At 40.3% G+C, this 26,252-nt stretch overlaps 1 long non-coding RNA gene across 1 annotated transcript; it reads left to right on the top strand.

The window, feature by feature from the left end:
• On the top strand, positions 1-26,252 carry LOC123382573. Its single transcript, XR_006591140.1, has 6 exons — positions 1-696; positions 809-907; positions 2,164-2,295; positions 5,040-5,108; positions 22,147-22,284; positions 24,786-26,252. It is a non-coding gene; the product is annotated as an uncharacterized LOC123382573 (long non-coding RNA).

Here is a 26,252-nt window from a genome sequence, read left to right as displayed (position 1 = left end):
GACAACATAACAGAGGAGGGAATGGGCTCTGGTGCATGGGGAGGTATCAGGGAGGAGTCTGGGGACTGACTAGGACTGGAAGGATGAGAATAGATGAGAGGAGAGTGGGCAGAGCACTCACAGAGCTCAGACTGGGATGAAAAGGGAGCACAGCCTGACTGGAGTGGGGCTCATGGAAGGTGGAGCCAAGTAGGCAGGATGGCTTGGACTATGGGAGTCCTTCACATCTGGCAGACATGCTTCACACCAGTGATTCTCAACGTTGCTTGTACATGAGAATCAATGGGGGCACTTTTAAAGCCACACTCTGGGTGAATTGTGTTAGAGTTTCTGAGATGGCCTGGACATCAGGATTTTTAAAAGAATGCCACTGATGTCAATATACAACCAGGGGTTGAGAACCACAGTCATGTGAGTGTAAGTTGTGGAGAAGAGCATTGCTCAAAATTCCTGTGGTAATCACTGTACCTCATGACTGTGCACAACATTTTCCCATCCCTTCAGTGGACTTGAAAGAAATTTAAAATATTGCTCAAGTTTAAAGGTCTGTGCATAATCATGTGATGCTAACTGGACTGACTCTAGGTAACCCTTATGGTTGGTTGTTCATAAGCCACAGTGTGGCACTCAAGTCTGAAGGACCCTTAGGTTGCAGTTCCAAATAGAATCTCTGCCCAAAGGAACACGTCATTAAGGGTAAGTGAACCCCCACACCCACACCCATTCCATATCCCTTAATTTAAAAAAAACACCAGAAAAACATTCTTTATGGAGAAAGTTATTTCTCTGACCTGTGTTTCTTTAAAAGGCTTGAAGGAGAAGTTCTGCAGGACTCTGATGAGGGCAAGTTTCATGTTCATGATCGTGAGCCTCATGCCAATGCAACTTTTGGATCCAGTTCCAAAAGGTAGGTATATATAAGGATTTATGCTGTCCTTGATCTTCTTGCTGAACCTGGTTCCATAAAAGAAGTTGTAAACAAGTTAGTGAAACATAAAAACCACAACAGCTACATGTTTGGGGTTTTCAACCAGGACTACACAGGACACTCTTGGGGGGGGGGGGGGCTGATCCCTGAAATCCTTCCATGCTTATTCTGCAGTGACAACTGTAAGTTACAGATCCTCTGCATTACCCTTACCCTGTGGGAGCAGTCAGTCTTGTTGAGGAGATGAGATGAATGTTGTTAAAAGGAAGGGTTATCTTAAACACTAGAATTACAGTCAGGATGGGGAGATGTTCACACTCTGAAAGGCAAGCAGGCAATGAGCCTGACTGAAGGAAAGGTAGGTTCCTGCCTCCACTGACTTACATTGGTCATGTGCCCATGGAAGAAGGAAGCAGGAGAAATGCCTCCCATGATTTAGATTGTAATTTTTCCCTTCTCTTCCCTCCCTCCCACCTTGAATCCCCCCCAACCACTTTGACAGAGCCGCCTGTCAGAATATTTATATGGGCACATGATGCTGCTTCACTGTAGTCATACTCACTGATGTGTATAATCAGTATAATCACTGAATTCTTGGCCACCTGTTTCATGAGGCTAAAAGTTCCTGAAGGTTAGCCCTATGTTTTATTCAAAACTGATTGTACAATATTTGATTATATTAAGGGAAAATGTGGATTTGGGGAAAGTGATAATGACATTGTGGTGAGGTATTTTTATAAAGTCCTTATATTACAGACAACATTCTGGAATGATTACAGATGATGTACTTAAGGTAATATGGAAATCAGATGAATTACCATGGTGTGTGGATGGGGCAGCTGACATAGGTTAGTGGTTGTTAAGCGGGTGATGGGCACATATAGATACATTAAAAGTATTTCATAGGGGTGCCTGGGTGTCTCAGTAGGTTAAGTGTCCAACTCTTGATTTCAGCTCAGGTCATGATCTCATGGTTCGTGGGTTCAAGCCCCAGGTCGGCTCTTCACTGATAGTGTGGATCCTGCTTAAGATTCTCTCTCCCTCTTTCTCTGCCCTGCTCACACTGTTTCTCTCTCTCTCAAAATAAATATATGAACTTAAAAAATTGTTTTAAAAAAGTATTTCATAGTCGTGTGCCTATAGTATATGCTTGTGCATGTGTCAAAAATTCTCTATAACGTACATTTTTAACATGTGGATTTCTCACTTCCTTGCCCCATCCCTGACACACATAGGTAAACACTTCATGTCATGACTGAATCAATCACAGAGAAGTACCAGGAATCTCTAGTTTCTGTTTGACAAGCTACAGGAGCAGGGACTGCTGAGCTTGTGGGAACCACCAGATCTTCCGGTCCAGAAAACAGGTGACTTGGTCAATTCTGACTTCTTTTAGCAAGTACTATATGTAGGCATGATGCTAGCACTAGGGGCACCATGCAACAAGACAAGGGCCCTGCAATCAGGGAGCTTAGAGTCAGGGCTAAAAGTCTGGATCCCTGCAAAGTTCACTCCAAATTTTTCTCACTAATACAATAAACAGGAAAGTATCAACTGTTTGCAGAATTCAAGCTGTGCCCAAAGCCAGACTCTGCTCTGGATTCCCAGAGAGAAAGCTCAAGACCCCTCCTCCAAGGAGGATGTCTCAGATGGCTAGAGAGCAGATGACTTTGCTTTGGACTAACCCCAGATACCAAGAGAGGTGGGAGATGGCACAGGACTGCAGCCACAGACAGCACGGGACCTGTGTGTGCCCCCATCTCATGAGGTTTCTCCCCCTGCCAGGGAAGATGACTCTCAGTTCCACAGTCTCTGCTCTCCCACTAGGGCTAGTGGAAAGGGTGGCCAAAGTTTACAACATGGAATTGTAGGGGAGTAGGGATATAATTCAGAGTGCTATAGAGGACAGAAACACTTAAAGGAAGGCCTATTTCTTTAAATGAAATAGTGGGTAAGTAAGTTATGGTATATGCATATAATCAGGCACACACAATTATAGTATGCTGTTATTGTTGCTGTTACAGTAAGTTGTTCATAAAAATATGCCATCCTTATTTTTAGCAATCCTTATATGCCTAGATAAATGTCCACAAGGACACACATGACATATTAATAATTTTGACATATCGGGACTGAGGATGAGTCTAGTTTCTTTTGTCTAGTCTACAGTTTATAAATATAGACAACAAAGAATGATCATTGAATAATAAAAAAAAACTTCTAAGAGCAAAAAAATGTACAAATAAATAACTGTACAATCACACATTTGTCATCTATACTGAGATATCAGAATCTCCTCCAATATGAGGGTGGGTTCCCTTTTCCAGGGTTCCTTGTACCTTGTAGGATGGAACTCTTCAGGCTCTGACCAGAGTTCCAGGTCTCGGTGAAGAATAAAGGTTGGCACCACCACCACTGTCCCTTGGGGAATGAACACGCCATTGATTTCCACATCTCTCTTACAGATCCTCTCAAGTCTACCAGAAAGTGGGTATAATCTGAGAGTTTCATTCAGCACTCCATCTGTACAAGGGCATCATAAGTGGGAGGTTCCTGGAAGAAAAGAAACAGATTTTGATAAACTGAAATTTGGGATCAACGTTCAACTCAGTGTACACAGTACTACTGAAGTGTTAGGAACCCCTAAGAATCATTTGTTTTGGTAAAGGGCATTTATGAGCATTTTAATGTCTACCATGTTTTTTTGACCTGCTCAATGCCCCCCTGACAAGTGTCCAATAGTAACGACTAGGGGAGACAGCTGGGACATTTCCCTAAAAAGAACCTGAAATCCTTCCCATAACCATGTAGTGGTTTTTCTGCTTCATGTGAGCAAATGTGACTAATACACAATGACCCTTACTCTTTTTTTAAGAGTACATTATTTATTTAAATAAAAGGTAGTTAACATAAAGTGTAGCATTGGTTTCAGGAGTAGAACCCAGTGATTCATCACTTACATACAATATCCAGTGTTCCTCCCAACAAGTGCTCTCCTTAATGCCCATCATCCATTTAGCCCACCCCCCACCCACTTTACTCAAGTGAAATATGTCAAAGTCACTGTTTCTTTTCAAAAGAGAGGCCACACACCTGTACCATTAAAAGGAGAATGTGCAACAGAAAAATATTCCCTACCCATATAAACTCTTACTGGAAATATCCTGCTTTGTAGCTCTTCAATTACATATACAATATTAGGAGAGAAACACTATATTATATAAAAACTGTAAATAAGTTGGGGAGACACTAGTTCCTTTCAAACCAAATAAAGCAAAAGAAGGGGGGATTGGATGCTTCTAGTTGTGGGCGCACAAGTTCATTTCTAGGGGACATTGTAAAGGGAATTGTAATCCTACTCTCAGCCCAACCCTCTGTTGCTGGAAGGGTTTCCTAGTTGTTGCTTCGGGGTTTCATTGTCAAATAAGCCACTCCAGCCCCACAGGCCAAGTCTCTTCATAAGGAGGAATTCCAGTTTGGGAAGAGATCTAAAACAGTATGGGCAATATGTACATACATCTTGGTATTATATTTAATAGCCAACATTGTAGTGGTGAAGAGTTCAATCAGGACCCAGGCACCCTGGCTCCTAGCCTGGCTTCTTTAGCACTAGTTATGTGATATTATAAGAAAGTTATGTTGTCCCTCTGTAGCTCAGATTCTTGCCTCATTATATGGCGATAATTAGAGTTGACACTTCATAGGTGTATGGTAGAGACACTCACTACTTATCAATATCCATGTAGACCCCCATATTTCCCATCCCACATTAACTTTTGGGAAACAACTTTGCAAATGGGCTGTGAAGTGAGGAGATGTATGTCAGGTTAGGGCAACATTTGAAAAGCAAGTGAGCAACACCCTAGTTCTTTATTCCTCAGGCAACATGGAGTCCTCAAGTTCCAGATAATGCATGTATAAAAAAGTGGAACCTCTTGCCCTGTATCCCAAAGTAAATATATGCAACAGACTCACTCCCACCCTCCACTAACATCCATGTTGGACATGTAAATGTGAGTTAGAAGTAAAATTTTGTTATGAAAACCCACTAGATTTGAGAGCTAATCTGTTACTGAGGCAGAAACTGAGCCTATCCTCACTCCCTCCGCAGGTGTGACCTGCTCACCCTATTGGGGAAAGTCACATCAATCTTCTCCTGCAGTTTCTGCTGGACATCAGGGTGAGTGGCCAATTCATACACAAGGAAGGAGAGAGATGTGCTTGTGGTCTCACAGGCAGCAAAAATAAAGGTTATAGATTGAGCCATAAGTTCCAGATCAGACAGAGCTAAAAGGAGAGGAAAGACATTTTAGCCAAAACTGGTGAGTGTAAAACATCAGTTTAGATGATGAGAAATCCATTTGAAATGCCAAAATCCCTCAGGGAATAAATGTAAAAGCAACTGGGAATCAAACCGGGAGTGGTTTGCACTCTGATATCTATCTTACAGAGTTAGAAAGAGGCAAAAGTTGTCTTGATCTGGCAATTCCCAAGGCCTATACTATTCTTGGCCGACTGTTTCTGGTTATGCCACCATCCCCACCAACAGAGTGGGTAATTTCAGGAGACGGCATTTCTGTCTAACGTGCATAGTGTTATCAGTCTGTTCCCAGAGAGTCTAAAATTACTTTACCCCTTAGTAGCACTATCCCTGAGGAATAATTTTACATTCTTCTACCTAACATACAGTTTGATTTTTTTGAGAGAGTTTACAATGATAAGGCTTAATTGTCCTGAAAATAAATGATCTTTCACCTAAACATATCTTCAAGAACTTAAGCCCAATATTGGGCTAAGATAAACTCTTACTACTCTAAGTGTGGCCCATGGACCAGCAGCATCTATTACATCTGGGAGTTTGTTAGAAATGCAGAATCTCAAACTTCACCCTAGAACTATTAGAAAAATATGTGCTTTACAATATCTGATGATCTGTGTGCACAATCTAGCTTGAGAAGCACAGATTATACCTTCCAGAGGTCTCAGCTAATAGAAGACCTGAGGCACAACTCTTCCAACAGGTGATCTCAGATATGTACAGAAACTACAACACAGACAAAAAGCTAGAAGAGTAGTGTCTGATGCTAGTCTAATCAACCACATTAAAACAGTAAGAGAAACAATGATCAATAGAAGGACATTGGCCAGCATGAAATATAGACACACAGAATACAGTGAGTGGAATTAGCAATGCTTATTCAAACATGGCCTGAATGTCACCTTCCTTAGCGAATGGTCCTGCTCTGAATATGAGTTGGCCTCCCTTTGGATATCTCCTGGCAGTAAGCATGGTTAGGCTCTAATCTATTTGATCAGAACTGTATTATATTAGGACCTTTAGATATTTAGAGCACTGAAATTGACATGGCATCTGCCAAAGACATGCAATTCACAACTAAAAATAATACAAAAGGAGGGTAAGAAAGTTAGAGTTCTGAAAGTTAGAGTTCTGATTTCCCAGGCATACTTTCTGTGATACTGCTGTGGATAGATTCAACTATTAGATTCTTTCCCCTGATTGCCATGGACTCCATGATAATCGAATTTTATAGTTCTGCTGTACAGTATGTTAGCCACTTGCCAGATGTGCCTATTTATATTTAAACTTTAATTAATTAAATTAAATATAAGATTTGGTTCTTCAGTGACAGAAAGTGGTAGAATGAAACAGATAGATATATAGTGGTGTGATGGAGTAAGCCCATCCTTTAACCATAAAGGTATTATTTCTGTCATAGAAACAAACTACATCCAGGCTCTTTTTTTCTTTCAGACACAGAGACCATAATTACATTACTGGTTATGGATAGAATGAAATGATTACATTTATCAGTCCTGTGTAAATATATTTGATGTTCTTATCTTGGTCCACTGAGAGGGAACAGAGGCAAAGAAACCCTCTGGTTACTAGGAGTGGCAAGGAGCACCCCTAGACCCCAGATTTTGGTTTCTAAATACCATTCTGACTAAAAGGAAACAGGGCTTCTTGGAGAAATGGCTGATTCCAGGGCTTCATTAGGGGAAACAGAGGAGAAACCTGGAATGTCTCATATCAGAATGCAAAAAAATGTTCACAAAATGATATGGGAAAAGGATACAGAATACTCTATGTACTGTAATGGTGGATAAACATTATACGTATTTGAAAACCCATAGACTGTATAACACCAAGAGTGAACTGTAATGTAAACTATGGATTTTGGGCAGTAATACTGTGTCATTTTAGGTATATTTATTGTAACAAATGTACCATATGGTGAGGGATTTTGATAATGGGGGATGCTGACTGTAGGTGGAAGCAGGGAGAACATGGGATCTCTTTGTATTTCACTCAGTTTTGCAGTGAACCCCAAAATTCTATAAAAAATAAAGTCTATTAAAAGCCTAAATAAAGAAGAAGAAAGAAAAAAAAAGAACACAGAGTAGCCCACTAGAAAGGGCTTCCAGAGGACAAACTGAGAGAATTGAGGATCTCAATAAAAAACAATGTAAGAGACTAAGTTAATAATATATGAGATCATACTGACATGTGTAAATAAATAAAATAATAATTAAGAATGCAGAGCTCACCCTAATAATGGAACATTAACTCGTAAACATAGAAGAAATGACGGATTTGGAAAGTCACTATTTTGAAGCCATCATACTAATAATGGTTTCAGTCAAGTACCATCCATGGACGATATAAGTAGTAAGTAAAAGTTTGAAGAAAAACACAGTATTTATATAGTCACAAAGGTGGCCAGCACCAGTTACTTCTTATTTACAAAAGGAATAAAAAACTTTACAGTACCCAAGGCTAGTTATCACAACTTTAATCAGGTGTTCCAAGTGCAGGTCACCAACATGGGCACCATGTGCCTCCTGGTGTGATGAAGCCTTGATGTGAATTTCCAGACAGAGGTTCTGATTCAGTGGATCTGGAGTAGGCCAGAGGATTCACATTGGAAACAAGCTCCCTTGTGGCAGACCACTGACAGCTTAGGCATCTATCGATGCCTTTCATGCTTTGAACAAACCTGAGGCTGTGGGCTTCCGGAGAGTGCTTCTGCTACCACTTGTATCTGAACATGTGTCTTTCTTCCATGTGCAGAAATTCCACCCATTGGAAATCTTTCTGCACATTTCAAAACCACTGCATGTCTTTGAGCTTCCCCATCACTGGCCCTCTGAGGATCTCCTTGCTTACCTTTATGGGTGTCCATTTCTTTGGAATTCCGGAAGTTAATCATGAGCTGAAGCAAATCCACTTGGTGCTGGAAGTAGAAAGAGAAATTTCAATGACAATATACCACTTGTGAAGTCAGAAATATATCAGGGGTACAGCACATAACTTCTTTTTGAGAATATGGCTCTTTTACATCCAGAAGTCTGACTAGTGTTGTCTCAGTCATCAGTGAACAAAAACATCCAGCTACAAGTGTGGGAGAACAGGATGTTTCACTGACAGGAATTCAGCCATAATGTTAAACTGATTTTTGGTTCTTGCCCACTCTGATCCTCAGGTTCTCTGGCTTTTCAACACAGCTTCCTGGGCAAAAAATTGCCTTCTCGCTCTCGTGTCATGCCTCCTAGCTCAGGAGAAAGTTCCTGACTTCAGTCCTTTTAACTCAGCCTTAATTCTTTTTTTTTAAATTTATTTTTTTAAAAAAATTATTGTTTAATTTACATTCAAGTTAGTTAGCATATGGTGCAACAATGATTTCAGGAGTAGATTCCTTAATGCCCCTTACCCATTTAGACTATCCCACCTCCCACAACCCCTCCAGCAACCCTGTTTGTTCTCTATATTTGAGAGTCTCTTATGTTTTGCCCCTTTCCTGTTTTTATATTATTTTTGCTTCTTGCCTCTTATGTTCATCTGTTTTGTATCTTAAATTCCTTATATGAGTGAAGTCATATGATATTTGTCTTTCTCTGATTAATTTTGCTTAGCATAATATTCTCTAGTTGCATCCACACAAATGCAAATAGCAAGATTTCATTCTTTTTGATTGCCGAGTAATACTCCATTGTATATATAGACCACATCTTCTTTATCCATTCATCTGTTGATGGACATTTGGGCTCTTTCCATACTATGGCCATTGTCAATAGTGTTGCTGTAAACATTGGCATGAATGTGCCCCTTTGAAACAAACCACCTGTATCTCTTGGATAAATACCTAGTAGTGTAATTACTGCGTCATAGGGTAGTTCTATTTTTAATTTTTCAAGGAACCTTCATACTGTTTTCCAGAGTGGTTGCACCAGTTTGAATTCCCACCAGCAGTGCAAAAGAAATCCTCCTTCTCCATATCCTCACCAACAACTTTTGTTGCCTGAGATGTCAACGTTAGCCATTCTGACAGGTGTGAGGTAGTATCTCATTGTGGTTTTGATTTGTATTTCCCTGATGATAAGTGATGTTGAGCATTTTTTCAAGTGTCAATTGGCCATCTGGATGTCTCCTTTGGAGAAGTGCCTATTCATGTCTTTTGCCCATTTCTTCACTGGGTTATTTGTTTTTTGGGGTGTTGAGTTTGATAAGTTCTTTACAGATTTTGGAACTGACCCTATATCTGATATGTCGTCTGCAAATATCTTCTCCCATTCCGTTGGTTGCCTTTTAGTTTTGCTGATTGTTTCCTTCACCATGAAGAAGCGTTTTATTTTGATGAGGTCCCAATAGTTGATTTTTGCTTTTGTTTCCTTTGCCTCCAGACACGTATTGAGTAAGAAGTTGCTGCAGCTGAGGTCAAAGAGGTTTTTGCCTGCTTTCTCCTCTAGGACTTTGATGGTTTCCTGTCTTACGTTTAGGTCTTTCATCCATTTTGAGTTTACCTTTGTGTAAGAAAGTGGTCCACTTTTGTGTAAGAAAGCAGTACAGGTTCATTCTTCTGCATGTCGCTGTCCATTTTCCTAGCACCATTTGCTGAAGAGATTGTCTTTATTCCATTGGATATTCTTTCCTGCTTTGTCAAAGATGAGTGGGCCATATGTTTGTGGGTCCATTTCTGGGTTCTCTATTCTGTTCCATTGATCTGAGTGTCCGTTTTTGTGCTAGTACCATACTGTTTTGATGATTACAGCTTTGTAATATAGCTTGAAGTCTAGGATTGTGATGCGTCCTGTTTTGGTTTTCTTTTTCAAGATTGCTTTGGCTATTCAGGGTCTTTTCTGGTTCCATACAAATTTTAGGATTGTTTTCTTTAGCTCTGGGAAGAATGGTAGCATTATTTTGATAGGGATTGCATTGACTATGTAGATTGCTTTGGGTAGTATTGACATTTTAACAATATTTGTTCTTCCTATCCAGGGGCATGGAATATTTTTCCATTTTTTTGTGTCTTCTTCAATTTCTTTCATAAGCTTTCTATAGTTTTCAGTGTATAGATTTTTCACCTCTTTGGTTAGATTTATTTCTAGGTATTTTATGGTGTTTGGTGCAACTATAAATGGGATTGATTCCTTGATTTCTCTTTCTGTTGCTTCATTGTTGGTGTATAGGAATGTAACTGATTTCTGTGCATTGATTTTATATCCTGCAACTTTGCTGAATTCATGAATAAATTCTAGCAGTTTTTTTGTGTGGAATCTTTAGGGTTATCCATATAGAGTATCATGTCATCTGGGAAGAGTGAAAGTTTGACTTCCTCCTGGCCAATTTGGATGACTTTTATCCTTTTGTGTAGTCTTACTGCTGAGGCTAAGATTTCCAATACTATGTTGAATAACAGTGGTGAGAGTAGACATCCCTGTCTTGTTCCTGACTTTAGAGGGAAAGCTCTCGGTTTTTCCCCATTGAGGATGATATTAGAGGTGGGTCTTTCATATACGGCTTTTATGATCTTGAGGTATGATCCTTCCATCCTTACTTTCTGAGGGTTTTATCAAGAAAGTTGCTATATTTTGTCAAGTGCTTTCTCTGCATCTGTTGAGAGGATCATGTGGTTCTTCTCCTTTCTTTTATTGATGTGATTAATCACATTGATTGTTTTGCGGATATTGAGCCAGCCCTGCATCCCAGGTATAAATCCCATTTGGTCGTGGTGAATAAGTCTGTTAATATATTGTTGGATACACTTGGCTAGTAACTTGTTGAGGATTTTTGCATCCATGTGCATCAGGGAAATTGGTCTGTAGTTCTCCTTTTTAGTGGGGTCTTTGTCTAGTTTTGAAATCATGGTAATGCTGGCTTCATAGAAAGAGTTTGGAAGTTTTCCTTCCACTTATATTTTTTGAATCAGCTTCAAGATAATACATGTCAACTCTTCTTTACATGTTTGGTAGATGGGAATGCAAGCTGGTACAGCCACTCTGGAAAACAGTATGGAGGTTCATCAAAAAACTGAAAGTAGAACTACCCTACAACCCAGCAATTGCACTACTAGGCATTTATCCAAGGGATACAGGTGTGTTGTTTCGAAGGGACACATGCACCCCCATGTTTATAGCAGCACTATCAACAATAGCCAAAGTATGGAAAGAGCCCAAATGTCCACTGATGGATGAATGGGTAAAGAAGATGTGGTATATATACACAATGGAGTATTACTCGGCAATCAAAAAGAATGAAATCTTGCCATTTGCAACTACATGGATGGAAATGGAGGGTATTATGCTAAATGAAATTAGTCAGTCAGAGAAAGACAAATATCATATGACATCACTCATATGAGAACTTTAAGAGACAAAACAGATGAACATAAGGGAAGGGAAAAAAATAATATAAAAACAGGGAGGGGGACAAAACAGAAGAGACTCGTAAATATGGAGAACAAACTGAGGGTTACTGGAGGGGGTGCGGGAGGGGGGATGGGCTAAATGGGTAAGGGACACTAAGGAATCTACTCCTGAAATCATTGTTGCACTATATGCTAACCAATTTGGATGTAAATTAAAAAATTAAAAATAAAACAAGTTAAAAATAAATAAATAAATGTTTGGTAGAATTCCCATAGAAAGCAATTTGGCCCTGGACTCTGTTGTTGGGGACAGTTTTGATTACCAGTTTGATTTCTTTTTTTTCTCTTTTTTTTTCAATATGTGAAATTTATTGTCAAATTGGTTTCCATACAACACTCAGTGCTCATCCCAAAAGGTGCCCTCCTCAATACCCATCACCCACCCTCCCCTCCCTCCCACCCCACATCAACCCTCAGTTTGTTCTCAGTTTTTAAGAGTCTCTTATGGTTTGGCTGTCTCCCACTCTAACCTCTTTTTTTTTTTCCTTCCGCTCCCCCATGGGTTTCTGTTAAGTTTCTCAGGACCCACATAAGAGTGAAACCATATGGTATCTGTCTTTCTCTGTATGGCTTATTTCAGTTAGCATCACACTTTCCAGTTCCATCCACGTTGCTACAAAGGGCCATATTTCATTCTTTCTCATTGCCACGTAGTATTCCATTGTGTATATAAACCACAATTTCTTTTTTTAAAAATTTTTTTATTTATTTTATTTTATTTTTTTTTCAATATATGAAATTTATTGTCAAATTGGTTTCCATACAACACCCAGTGCTCATCCCAAAAGGTGCCCTCCTCAATACCCATCACCCACCCTACCCTCCCTCCCACCCCCCATCAACCCTCAGTTTGTTCTCAGTTTTCAACAGTCTCTTATGCTTTGGCTCTCTCCCACTCTAACCTCTTTTTTTTTTCCCTTCCCCTCCCCCATGGGTTTCTGTTAAGTTTCTCAGGATGCACATAAGAGTGAAACCATATGGTATCTGTCTTTCTCTGTATGGCTTATTTCACTTAGCATCACACTCTCCAGTTCCATACACGTTGCTACAAAAGGCCATATTTCATTCTTTCTCATTGCCACGTAGTATTCCATTGTGTATATAAACCACAATTTCTTTATCCATTCATCAGTTGATGGACATTTAGGCTCTTTCCACAATTTGGCTATTGTTGAGAGTGCTGCTATAAACATTGGGGTACAAGGGCCCCTATGCATCAGCACTCCTGTATCCCTTGGATAAATTCCTAGCAGTGCTATTGTTGGGTCATAGGGTAGGTCTATTTTTAATTTTCTGGGGAACCTCCACACTGCTTTCCAGAGCGGCTGCACCAATTTGCATTCCCACCAACAGTGCAAGAGGGTTCCCGTTTCTCCACATCCTCTCCAGCATCTATAGTCTCCTGATTTGTTCATTTTAGCCACTCTGACTGGCGTGAGGTGATATCTGAATGTGGTTTTGATTTGTATTTCCCTGATGAGGAGCGACGTTGAGCATCTTTTCATGTGCCTGTTGGCCATCCGGATGTCTTCTTTAGAGAAGTGTCTATTCATGTTTTCTGCCCATTTCTTCGCTGGGTTATTTGTTTTTCGGGTGTGGAGTTTGGTGAGCTCTTTATAGATTTTGGATACTAGCCCTTTGTCCGATATGTCACTTGCAAATATCTTTTTCCATTCCGTTGGTTGCCTTTTAGTTTTGTTGGTTGTTTCCTTTGCTGTGCAGAAGCTTTTTATCTTCATAAGGTCCCAGTAGTTCATTTTTGCTTTTAATTCCCTTGCCTTTGGGGATGTGTCGAGTAAGAGATTGCTATGGCTGAGGTCAGAGAGGTCTTTTCCTGCTTTCTCTTCGAGGGTTTTGATGGTTTCCTGTCTCACATTCAGGTCCTTTATCCATTTTGAGTTTATTTTTGTGAATGGTGTGAGAAAGTGGTCTAGTTTCAACCTTCTGCATGTTGCTGTCCAGTTCTCTCAGCACCATTTGTTAAAGAGACTTTTTTCCATTGGCTGTTCTTTCCTGCTTTGTCAAAGATTAGTTGGTCATACGTTTGTGGGTCTAATTCTGGGGTTTCTATTCTATTCCATTGGTCTATGTGTCTGTTTTTGTGCCAATACCATGCTGTTTTGATGATTACAGCTTTTTAATAGAGGCTAAAGTCTGGGATTGTGATGCCTCCTGCTTTGGTCTTCTTCTTCAAAATTACTTTGGCTATTCAGGGCCTTTTGTGGTTCCATCTGAATTTTAGGATTGCTTGTTCTAGTTTCGAGAAGAATGCTGGTGCAATTTTGATTGGGATTGCATTGAATGTGTAGATAGCTTTGGGTAGTATTGACATTTTGACAATATTTATTCTTCCAATCCATGAGCAGGGAATGTTTTTCCATTTCTTTATATCTTCTTCAATTTCCTTCATAAGCTTTCTATAGTTTTCAGCATACAGATCTTTTACATCTTTGGTTAGATTTATCCTTAGGTATTTTATGCTTCTTGGTGCAATTGTGAATGGGATCAGTTTCTTTATTTGTCTTTCTGTTGCTTCATTGTTAGTGGATAAGAATGTAACTGATTTCTGTACATTGATTTTGTATCCTGCAACTTTGCTGAATTCCTGTATCAGTTCTAGCAGACTTTTGGTGGAGTCTATCGGATTTTCCATGTATAGTATCATGTCATCTGCAAAAAGTGAAAGCTTGACTTCATCTTTGCCAATTTTGGTGCCTTTGATTTCCTTTTGTTGTCTGATTGCTGATGCTGGAACTTCCAACACTATGTTAAACAACAGCAGTGAGAGTGGACATCCCTGTCGTGTTCCTGATCTCAGCGGAAAAGCTCTCAGTTTTTCCCCTTTGAGGATGATGTTAGCTGTGGGCTTTTCATAAATGGCTTTTATGATCTTTAAGTATGTTCCTTCTATCCCGACTTTCTGATAGGTTTTTATTAAGAAACGTTGCTGAATTTTGTCAAATGCCTTTTCTGCATTGATTGACAGGATCATATGGTTCTTATCTTTTCTTTTATTAATGTGATGTATCACGTTGATTGATTTGCGAATGTTGAACCAGCCCTGCATCCCAGGAATGAATCCCACTTGATCATGGTGAATAATTCTTTTTATATGCTGTTGAATTCGATTTGCTAGTATCTTATTGAGAATTTTTGCCTCCATATTCATCAGGGATATTGGCCTGTAGTTCTCTTTTTTTATTGGTTCTCTGTCTGGTTTAGGAATCAAAGTAATACTGGCTTCATAGAATGAGTCTGGAAGTTTTCCTTCCCTTTCTATTTCTTGGAATAGCTTGAGAAGGATAGGTATTATCTCTGCTTTAAACGTCTGGTAGAACTCCCCTGGGAAGCCATCTGGTCCTGGACTCTTATTTGTTGGGAGATTTTTGATAACTGATTCAATTTCTTCACTGGTTATGGGTCTGTTCAAACTTTCTATTTCCTCCTGACTGAGTTTTGGAAGTATGTGGGTGCTTAGGAATTTGTCCATTTCTTCCAGGTTGTCCAGTTTGTTGGCATATAATTTTTCATAGTATTCCCTGATAATTGCTTGTATTTCTGAGGGATTGGTTGTAATAATTCCATTCTCATTCATGATTTTATCTATTTGGGTCATCTCCCTTTTCTTTTTGAGAAGCCTGGCTAGAGGTTTATCAATTTTGTTTATTTTTTTCAAAAAACCAACTCTTGGTTTCGTTGATCTGCTCTACCATTTTTTTAGATTCTATATTGTTTATTTCTGCTCTGATCTTTATTATTTCTCTTCTTCTGCTGGGTTTAGGCTGTATTTTCTGTTCTGCTTCTATTTCCTTTAGGTGTGCTGTTAGATTTTGTATTGGGGATTTTTCTTGTTTCTTGAGATAGGCCTGGATTGCAATGTATTTTCCTCTCAGGACTGCCTTCACTGCATCCCAAAGAGTTTGTATTGTTGTATTTTCATTTTCGTTTGTTTCCATATATTTTTTAATGTCTTCTCTAATTGCCTGGTTAACCCACTCATTCTTTAGTAGGGTGTTCTTTAACCTCCATGCTATTGGAGTTTTTCCAGACTTTTTCCTGTGGTTGATTTCAAGATTCATAGCATTGTGGTCTGAAAGTATGCATGGTATGATTTCAATTCTTGTATACTTATGAAGGGCTGTTTTGTGACACAGTATGTGATCTATCTTGGAGAATGTTCCATGTGCTCTCGAGAAGAAAGTATATTCTGTTGCTTTGGGATGCAGAGTTCTAAATATATCTGTCAAGTCCATGTGATCCAATGTATCATTCAGGGCCCTTGTTTCTTTATTGACCGTGTGTCTAGATGATCTATCCATTGCTGTAAGTGGAGTGTTAAAGTCCCCTGAAATTACCACATTCTTATCGATAAGGTTGCTTATGTTTGTGAGTAATTGTTTTATATATTTGGGGGCTCCGGTGTTCGGCGCATATACATTTATAATTGTTAGCTCTTCCTGATGGATAGACCCTGTAATTATTATATAATGTCCTTCTTCATCTCTTGTTACAGTCTTTAATTTAAAGTCTAGTTTGTCTGATATAAGTATGGCTACTCCAGCTTTCTTTTGGCTTCCAGTAGCATGATAAATTGTTCTCCATCCCCTCACTCTCAATCTAAAGGTGTCCTCAGATCTAAAATGAGTCTCTTCTAGACAGCAAATAGATGGGTCTTGTTTTCTTATCCATTCTGATACCCTATGTCTTTTGGTTGGCACATTTAGTCCATTTACATTCAGCGTTATTATAGAAAGATATGGGTTTAGAGTCATTGTGATGTCTGTATGTTTTATGCCTGTAGTGATGTCTCTGGTACTTTGCCTCACAGGATCCCTCTTAGGATCTCTTGTAGGGCTGGTTTAGTGGTGACGAATTCCTTCAGTTTTTGTTTGTTTGGGAAGACCTTTATCTCTCCTTTTATTCTAAATGACAGACTTGCTGGATAAAGGATTCTCGGCTGCATATTTTTTTCTGTTCATCACATTGAAGATCTCCTGCCATTCCTTTCTGGCCTGCCAAGTTTCAGAAGAGAGATCAGTCACGAGTCTTATAGGTCTCCCTTTATATGTGAGGGCACGTTTATCCCTCGCTGCTTTCAGAATTTTCTCTTTATCCTTGTATTTTGCCAGTTTCACTATGATATGTCGTGCAGAAGATCGATTCAAGTTACGTCTGAAGGGAGTTCTCTGTGCCTCTTGGATTTCAATGCCTTTTTCCTTCCCCAGTTCAGAGAAGTTCTGAGCTATTACTTCTTTAAGTACACCTTCAGCCCCTTTCCCTCTCTCTTCCTCCTCTGGAATACCAATTATGCGTATATTATTTCTCTTTAGTGCATCACTTAGTTCTCTAATTTTCTCCTCATACTTCTGGATTTTTTTTATCTCTCTTTTCCTCAGCTTCCTCTTTTTCCATAATTTTATCTTCTAGTTCACCTATTCTCTCTCTGCCTCTTCAATCCGAGCCGTGGTCGTTTCCATTTTATTTTGCAGCTCGTTTATAGAGTTTTTTTAGCTCCTCCTGACTATTCCTTAGTCCCTTGATCTCTGTAGCAAGAGATTCTCTGCTGTCCTCTATACTGTTTTCAAGCCCAGTGATTAATTTTATGACTATTATTCTAAATTCACTTTCTGTTATATTGTTTAAATCCTTTTTGATCAGTTCGTTAGCTGTTGTTATTTCCTGGAGATTCTTCTGAGGGGAATTCTTCCGTTTGGTCATTTTGGATAGTCCCTGGAGTGGTGAGGACCTGCAGAGCACTTCCCCTGTGCTGTCTTGAATAACTGGAGTTGGTGGGCGGGGCCACAGTCAGACCTGATGTCTGCCCCTGCCACCGCTGGGGCCACAGTCAGACTGGTGTGTACCTTCTCTTCCCCTCTCCTAGGGGCAGGATTCACTGTGGGGTGGCATGGCCCATCTGGGCTACTAGCACACTGCCAGGCTTGTGGTGCTGGGGATCTGGCGTATTAGCTGGGGTGGATAGGCAAGGTGCACGGGGGTGGGAGGGGCAGGCTTAGCTCCCTTCTCCTTTGGTGATCCGCTTCAGGAGGGGCCCTGTGGCAGCAGGAGGGAGTCAGACCCACCGCCGGAGGGGTGGCTCCACAGAAGCATAGCATTGGGTGTTTGCGCAGTGCAAGCAAGTTTCCTGGCAGGAACCGGTTCCCTTTGGGATTTTGGCTGGGGGATGGGTGAGGGAGATGGCACTGGCGAGCGCCTTTGTTCCCCTCCAAACTGAGCTCTGTTGTCCCGGGGCTCAGCAACTCTCCCTCCCGTTGTCCTCCAGCCTTCCTGCTCTCCGAGCAGAGCTATTAACTTATAACCTCCCAGATGTTAAGTCCCACTTGCTGTCTGAACACACTCTGTCCGGCCCCTCTGCTTTTGCGAGCCAGACTCCGGGGCTCTGCTTGGCTGGCAGGCCGCCCCTCCGCCCCGGCTCCCTCCAGCCATTCCATGTGGTGCGCACGGCCTCGCCGCCCTTCCTACCCTCTTCTGTGGGCCTCTCGTCTGTGCTTGGCTCCGGAGACTCCGTTCTGCTAGTCTTCTGGTGGGTTTCTGGGTTATTTAGGCTGGTGTAGGTGGAATCTAAGTGATCAGCAAGACGTGGTGAGCCCAGCGTCCTCCTACGCCTCCATCTTCTCTCTCACTAGTTTGATTTATTTACTGGTTATGGGTCTGTTCAAATTTTCTATTTCTTTCTGTTTTAGTTTTGGTAGTTTATATGTTTCTAGGAATTTTTCCATTTCTTCCAGGTTGACCATTTTATTGGTGTATAATTGTTCATAATATTATTGTTTGTATTTCTGCTGTGCTGGTTGTGATCTCTCATCTTTCATTCTTGATTTTATTTATTTGGGCCCTTTTCTTTTTCTTTTTGATCAAACTGGTAGCAGTTTATCAATTTTGTTAATTCTTTCAAAGAACAAGCTTCTGGTTTCATTTATCTGTTCTACGAGTTTTTTTTTTTTTTTTGTCTTGTTCTGTTTTGTTTTTTGTTTTGGTTTCGATAGCACTGATTTCTGCTCTAATCTTTATTATTTCCATTCTTCTGCTGGTTTGGGGTTTTATTTGCTGTTCTTTTTCCAGCTGTTTAAGGTGTAAGGTCAGGTTGTGTATCTGAGACCTTTCTTCCTTCTTTAGGAAGGCCTGGATTGCTATATACTTTCCTCTTATCTTTGCTATACTTTCCTATATACCTTTGCTGAATCCCAGAGGTTTTGGGCAGCAGTGTTATCATTTTCATTGGCTTTCATGTACTTTTTAATTTCCTTTTTAACTTCTTGGGTAGCCCATTCATTCTTTAGTAGGATGTTCTTTAGTCTCCAAGTATTTGTTATTTTTCCACATTTTTTCTGGTGGTTGATTTCGAGTTTCATAGCGTTGTGGTCTGAAAATACGCATGGTAAAATCCCCATCATTTTGTACTTGTTGAAGGCTGCTTTGTGTCCCATCATGTGACCTATTGTGGAGAACGTTCCATGTGCACTGGAGAATAGTGTGTATTCTGCTGCTTTAGGATGAAATGTTCTGAATATATCTGTTAAGTCCATCCGGTCTAGTGTGTCATTCAAAGCCACTGTTTCCTTGTTGATTTTCTGTTTTGATGATCTGTCCATTGCTGTAAGTTGAATGTTGAAGTCCCCTACTATTATAGTATTATTATCAATGAGTTTCTTTATGTTTGTGATTAATTGAGTTATATATTTGGGTGTTTTCACATTTGGAGCATAAATGTTTACACTTGTTAGATCTTCTTGGTGGATATACCCCTAAATTATGATATAATGCCTTTCTTCATCTCTTGTTACAATCTTTATTTTAAAGTCTAGATTGTCTGATGTAAGTATGGCTACTCAGGCTTTCTTTTGGTGAGTGTTAGCATGATAGATGTATCTCCATCCCTATACTTTCAATCTGAAGGTGTCTTTAGATTGAAAATAGGTATCTTGTTGACAGCATATAGATGACTCTTGTTTTGTTATCCATTCTGTTACCCTATGTCTTTTGATTGGAGCCTTTAATACATTGAAATTTGGAGTGACTACTGAAAGATATGAATTTATTGTCATTATGTTGGCTATGAAGTTGGAGATTCTGGGTGGTGTTCTCTGGTCCTTTCTAGCCTTTTTCACTTTTGGTCTCTGTGTTTTGTTTTGTCTCCCCACCCCCACCCCCGAGAGTCCCCCTTAAAATGTCTTGCAGGGCTGGGTTAGTGGTCACAAACTCCTTTTAAGTTTTGTTTGTTTGAGAAACTTTTTACTTCTCCTTCTATTTTGAATGACAGCCTTGCTGGATAGAGAATTCTTGGCTGCATATTTTTCCAATTTAGTATATTCATATGGTGCCACATATGAATATATGCTGCCACTCCTTTCTGGCCTGCCAAGTTTCTGTGGATAGTTCTGCTGTGAACCTGATCTGTCTTCCCTTGTAGGTTAAGGACTTTTTTTTTTCTCTTGCTGCTTTCATATTCCTCTCTTGCCTGAGTATTTTGTGAATTTGACTATGATATGCCTTGTTGATGGTCAGTTGTTGAATCTAAGGGGAGTCCTCTGTGCTTCCTGGATTTTGATGTCTGTGTCTTTCCCCAGGTTATGAAAGTTTTCCACAAGGATTTGCTCACATAAACCTTCTACCCCTTTTTCTCTCTCTTCATCTTATGGGACCCCTATGATTCTGATGTTATTCCTCTTTAATGAGTCACTGGTTTTTTAATTTTTAAATCGTGCTCTTTTGCTTTAGTTTCCCTCTTTTTTTCTGCCTCATTGTTCTCCATAAGTTTGTCCTCTATATCGCTGATTCGCTGCTCTGCTTCATCCATCTTTGCCGCCGTGGCATCCATTCAAGATTGCAGCTCCGTTACAACATTTTTTATTTCATCCTGACTAGCTTTTACTTCTTTTATCTCTGCAGAAGAGATTCTAATCTATTTTCCACCCCAGCTAGTATTCTTTTTTTTTAAATAGAAGAGTCCTTTATTAAAACATTTTTTTAACGTTTATTCATTTTTGAGAGACAAAGAGAGATAGAGCATGAGTATGGGAGAGTCAGAGAGAGAGGGAGACAGAATCTGAAGCAGGCTCCAGCCTCAGAGCTGTTAGTGCGGAGTCTGACATGGGGTTGAGCCCATGAACTGTGAGATTATGACCTGAACCGAAGTCAGACACTTAACTGACTGAGCCACCCAGGTGCCCCAACCCCAGTTAGTATTCTTATTAATGTGATTCTAAATTCTGGTTCAGATATCTTGCTTGGATCTTTGTTGATTAAGTCCCTGCTGTTATTTCTTCCTGTTCTTTCTTTTGGCGTGAAATCTTTCATTTTGCCATTTTGAAGGAAGAAAAGGAATTAATAAGGTAAAAGAATTAAAATTAAAAAATTAAAAACAACACAAAAAATCAAATAAAGGATGCTAGATTCTAGGTGTGTTTTGGTCTGGTTGCTGAAAGGAGCTTGATAGATTAGGTTAAAAAGGGAAAGATAAGAAAAGAAAAAAAAGGAAAATGTTTGAAAATTTGAAAAAATGAATACAATGAAATAGAGTAAAATGAAATGATGGAAGTAAAATAGAATATGAAAATTTTCCAAAAAGTTAAAAAATTTAATAGTTTAAAAGTTCAAATAGTTTAAAAGTTAAAAAAATTTAATATTAAAATAGTAGAAAAAATTTAAAAAACACTTTTAATAAAAATGAACAAAAATAAAAATTTTCTCTTTCTGTACTCAAGAATAAGAAAATAAAAGAAAAATAAAAAATTGAATAGATGGGCCAGTGAACGGACTGAAATACAATTGAAATTACATAGTTTTCCCCTTAAAGTCAAACTATGAAGCACTTTATAATCTGTAAACTAAACAGGCAGAGAGATTTGTAGTGTTCCTGAAGAGCGAGGTTGGCCCAGTTGAGTAGGGTTTAGTGTAATGGCTCCATTCTCCACTAGATGGTGATGCTTAGCTTACTGGGGTGGATTGTTATGGTGCATGTAGGAGTGTATGTGCCTGCATGGTAGGGGTAAAAATGGCGTCACCCAGTTACCCAGTCTCTAGTATCAGAACTCTGTGCTCTCCCAACCAGCAACTGCATACCACTCCTTTGTCTCTGGCTTCAGTCCACTCCCTGCTTTTACACTAGCCACGACCAAGCCATCAGTTTGCCAGGTAGCACTTCCCTCCTCTGAGTTTTATCTCAGATGCGACTGTGTTTTCCAACCCCTCACTTCTGAGGGACTGCGGCTTTGATCTGTTCTGACCCTCTGGGGAAAGGTCTCACCAAGCAATGGCCAGATGTCGGTTTGCCCCCAGTAACATTCGTGAGACTGTACTGCTGCTGCTGCTGCCTAGAGACAGTGGCTGGGTTTCAGCCCGCCCTAGAAAAAGTTCACGCAATCATGTAACAGCCGATTTGCAGGGAATATGGTAAATTACAACATACATCTGGAACCAGGCTTTCCCCTTAACTTCCTTGTTCCAGCACCAATGAATGTGTTTGTTCTCCAGGGTCTGCAAGGACCTTTGCCTGTGGGGTGGCCCCACAGCTTCCCAGAAGGGGAACCACCTCTTCCCGTGTGGCACGAGGATCACTTGGACCTTGCTCTCTCCTCCTTGGATTCACCCTTCTCACCAGATCACTGCCAGGTATCGATCTGTGGAGTTTCAGACTCTGTGCTCCCCCTGTTTATAGAGTTTTAATGGAATTTAAACCTCTCCTTTTGCTTTCTCCCTTTTATGTTCAGTCCCTTGCATACTCTTTCTTTTCTCTCCAGCTGCTTTCGTTGTGTGGGGGAAATGCTTTCCCATACTCTCCCCCATCTTCATCCTCTCTCCACCAGCAAAAACAGCTCCCTTCCCTCCACAGCTTCTCTTTCCCCTGTTCACCTCTCTGCACTGTGTACCTGCTGAGTTCTGTGTTTCAGGCTGTGCAGATTTTTGTGTTAATCCTCTAGGTGTGCAAGATGGTTTACCGTTGATCTAGCTGCATTTCAGAGATGAGAGACTTAAAAAAAACTTTCCATGCTGTTCCACCATCTTGGCCCCTCCAGCCTTATTATGTAATATTTAAATTACATAGGTTTTCTACAAGAAAGTCAGAAAAGATAGAAAATTGATGTTATGCCAGTAATAAAAAGAACTTTCCAAAAATGCAAAACAACAACAACAACAACAACAACAACAACAACAAAAAGCTGGGCCTGATTTTCACTGGCCAAGTGAACTGCTCACTATGTGGGGTGGTGGGAGGTTGCTCTGGAATGATTTGTGCATCACATTCAAATCTCATGAGTCTCAATGTCAAGTGTGCAAAAAGGAAAGAAAGGTTAAGTTCTGTTTCTAAGTATCAGGTTCCCATTATTCTTAGTGAGGCCAAACTTGATATTGACACTCCAGGTAACCAGGTGGTATCTAAGTTTTGGTAGCCCAATGGTTGGTGTGGGAGTGGTGAGAAAAGTGACAGGTCTTGGACATCCTGGCTTTGGAGGAGGTGGTCACCTCTCCCATTGTCATTAGATGTTGGGTGGGCTCTACATCAGATTTATTCAGTTCCTGAGTCAAGTCTAAATAGAAAACAGTCAAAATCCTTGCCTTATGAACCTGACACTCCAACGGGGAGAGAGACACTAAACCAGTAACCAAACAAATATTGAGCTATAAATCAAGACACCTGCTATAAAGTAATGGTATTTGATATATCTGGTAACTTTGCTGAGCCAGATATCTGGCCTTTGGCAAGCCCTTTAGAAATTTTCACTCCATATGAACTCTTAAAATAGTTTAACTCGAGGCTCAGAGAGGACAAGAGTTATAGAGTAACATCAATTATGCAATGTGTTTTCTTTTAGCAAGAGGAGGAGACTTGACTTCAAGTTTTAGGTGAAACATAATTAAAAGGTTGGCAGTTTGGTGGATGTGGACTGTTTATTCTTTTCCTTCTTATCAATTATGTGCAAATGTGTGAGAAGCCACTGAGGTCATAAATGTTAAAGACTTCAATTCCTGGGTTCTAATTTGAGCCTGCAGTATCTGTCCAGCTGTGTAAACACAGGTCGGGGAGCAAGACCACCACAACTTTTCCACACTCCTGTACCATCTAAAGATCCACCAGGATGAGAACTTTCTTGTCTTCCTCCTAGTTCACAGAATTTGTCTCTAAACAGTTACCTAAGCAGAGTGCCTTGTAGAGCAATAAAAGTTAAACCTCCAAAAAACAAAAACAAAGGAGTAAGGAGAGTTCATTCCCTCCTTACCAACACAGTGTTTTTATAAAATTCAGTTGGGACTTCTGGGCAGAGCCGGGACAAGAGCAAAGAGTGAGGCATTCCACATGAGATCAAAATTGCCAACAGTCTCAGTAATCATACAAATTACACACTTTATTGGAAAATAATGTTTTTAAAGAAATCAATACTAATGTAAAGAAATCAATAAGGAATGTACGTCAAAATTTTATTTTTTTAACGTTTATTCATTTGAAAGACAGACCATGACTGGGGGAGGGGCAGAGAGAGAGGGATACACAGAATCTGAAGCAGACTCCAGGCTCTGAGCTGTCAGCACAGAGCCCGATGTGGGGCTCGAACTCATGAACCATGAGATCATGACCTGAGCCGAAGTTGGACGCTTAACTGATTGAGCCACTCTGCACCCCACAAAATTTTAAATAAAGACATGTTCTCTAGGTTAGCTTTATGTAAGTAATTCACTCTAAAAAATGGGAGGGGAAAAATAAGGAAACTAGAAAATAAACCCAAGAGTTCCATCATCTAATCAATAGGGGTTTCCAAACAATTGAAAAAATGAAAGAAATGGTTCAGGAAAATTTCTCAGAAATGAAGAGCAACAGTCTTCAAAATGAAAGGCCAATACAATGCACTGTGAAGTACACCATCCTTGGACACATGTGGCAAGTTGCATTTAAATATAAATTTATTAAAAATCAATAAAATCAGAAATGCAGATCCTCAGCCACACTCCCCACATTTCAAGAGCACCATACCCTTATGTGGCTGGAAGCAACTATATTGGACAACATAGATACAGAACATTTGCATCATTACAGAAAGGTTTCTTGGACAGCTCTGCCTAGAATAATGGATGAAAGAAGATCTATGATCAAGATTCTCACTTTTCCCCACCAACAGGACACATTTGGACCTGATCCAGAGTGGTACCTAGGAAATGTTTGTGGATCTAAACAAAGGCCAGGACAAGAACCTTCCTGCTGACCTTCTAGGCATATTTGAAGTTCAGATGAACCTCTGGATAGCAGGTGTTGGGAAATCCCCAAATGACAACACAATGAGAGGTACTGGTGGAGTCCATGTGCTGTTTCCAATATGTGTTTCTGAAACAGCCACAAGATATTTTACTGAAGGCCTACTGGGTGCTCAGCAGTGTGTAGGCCCTGAGAATACAGCAGTGGGGCCAACGTTATCCTCAAAGCCATCCCTGCCCTTTGTGGGCCTGTGGGCTCCATCTCATCAGTGGGACTAATGAGCTTGTCTGGAAGCAGCACAGCATAGTGAATGAGGCCACAGGTCGGAGGTCTCCACATTCTCTACTCTCTCACCTTGAGGAAGTCATTAACCTCCCTGTTCCTCAGTTTCCTCTTAGAGCTATTAGAAGGATTAATGAGAAATCTGTAAAATTAAAGCCTTGGACACCAACAGTGACACTCTTTCCAGCTCCCTGATTCTTCCATTTCATCTTTGTTAATCAATCAGCTGTGTTATGGTTCCAAATGCAGACATGAGAGACAGTGCTTTTTAAAATGTATAGTGCTCCAAGAAAATGTGACTTTTCAACTTTTCACAGATGACATCATCATTCCCATGAGACCCTTCCTGGGATGAGAATGGGGAGGGAAATTTTCTTGTTACCATAAAACAACTTCTTGGTCTTACTTGGGTAATGTGCTTTCCTGACGTCAGTCTTCATCATACCCTTCATAGCCCGTTGCTCCTCCCAGAATGAGCTCAGAATGTTTGGCAGTGTGACTTCTGAACTAGAAAAGTGGGCCTCAGACCCCCTCTCTGCCATGGGCCTTACGGGTGACACCTGCTCCCTGCCCTGGTTCTACAGAGGGTCCTTGATGGTCTGTGGTAGTGTCCATGCTTTTATCAGGACTGGGAGTTGCCCCTGATGACCTGGGTCCTTCTCACTGGCACCCAAGATCCAGTTCCACCCTCCACCCAGTGTTGATGAGTGCAGGTCCCCTAGCCCTCCTGTGACAGGTATGTGCAGGTCCACGGAGTCTCTCCATAGATCCTGGTACAGGCTGAATTGTGTTCCCTCCAAATCTTCATGCTGATGTCCTAACTGCCAGCAATTCAAAACATGACCACAGTTGGAGATGTTGCTTTTAAGAAGGAAAAGAATGTTAGATGAAGTCACTAGCATGGGCCCTAATCCAACATGACTGGTGCCCTTCTAAGAAGAGGAGATCAGGACACAGACATGCACAGAGGGAAGACTATGTGAATACACAAGAAGAAGTTGATTATCTACAAGCCATGGAGGGAGGCCTCTGAGGGAACCAACCTTTCTGACTTCTTGATTTTGGACTTCTGGCCTCCAGAATTGTGAGAGAATAAATTATTGTTGTTGAA

The sequence above is a fragment of the Felis catus genome, chromosome E3 (genome assembly GCF_018350175.1).
Source record: "Felis catus isolate Fca126 chromosome E3, F.catus_Fca126_mat1.0, whole genome shotgun sequence".
Lineage (NCBI taxonomy): Eukaryota > Metazoa > Chordata > Mammalia > Carnivora > Felidae > Felis > Felis catus.
This window is presented reverse-complemented; position numbering and strand designations above follow the sequence as displayed.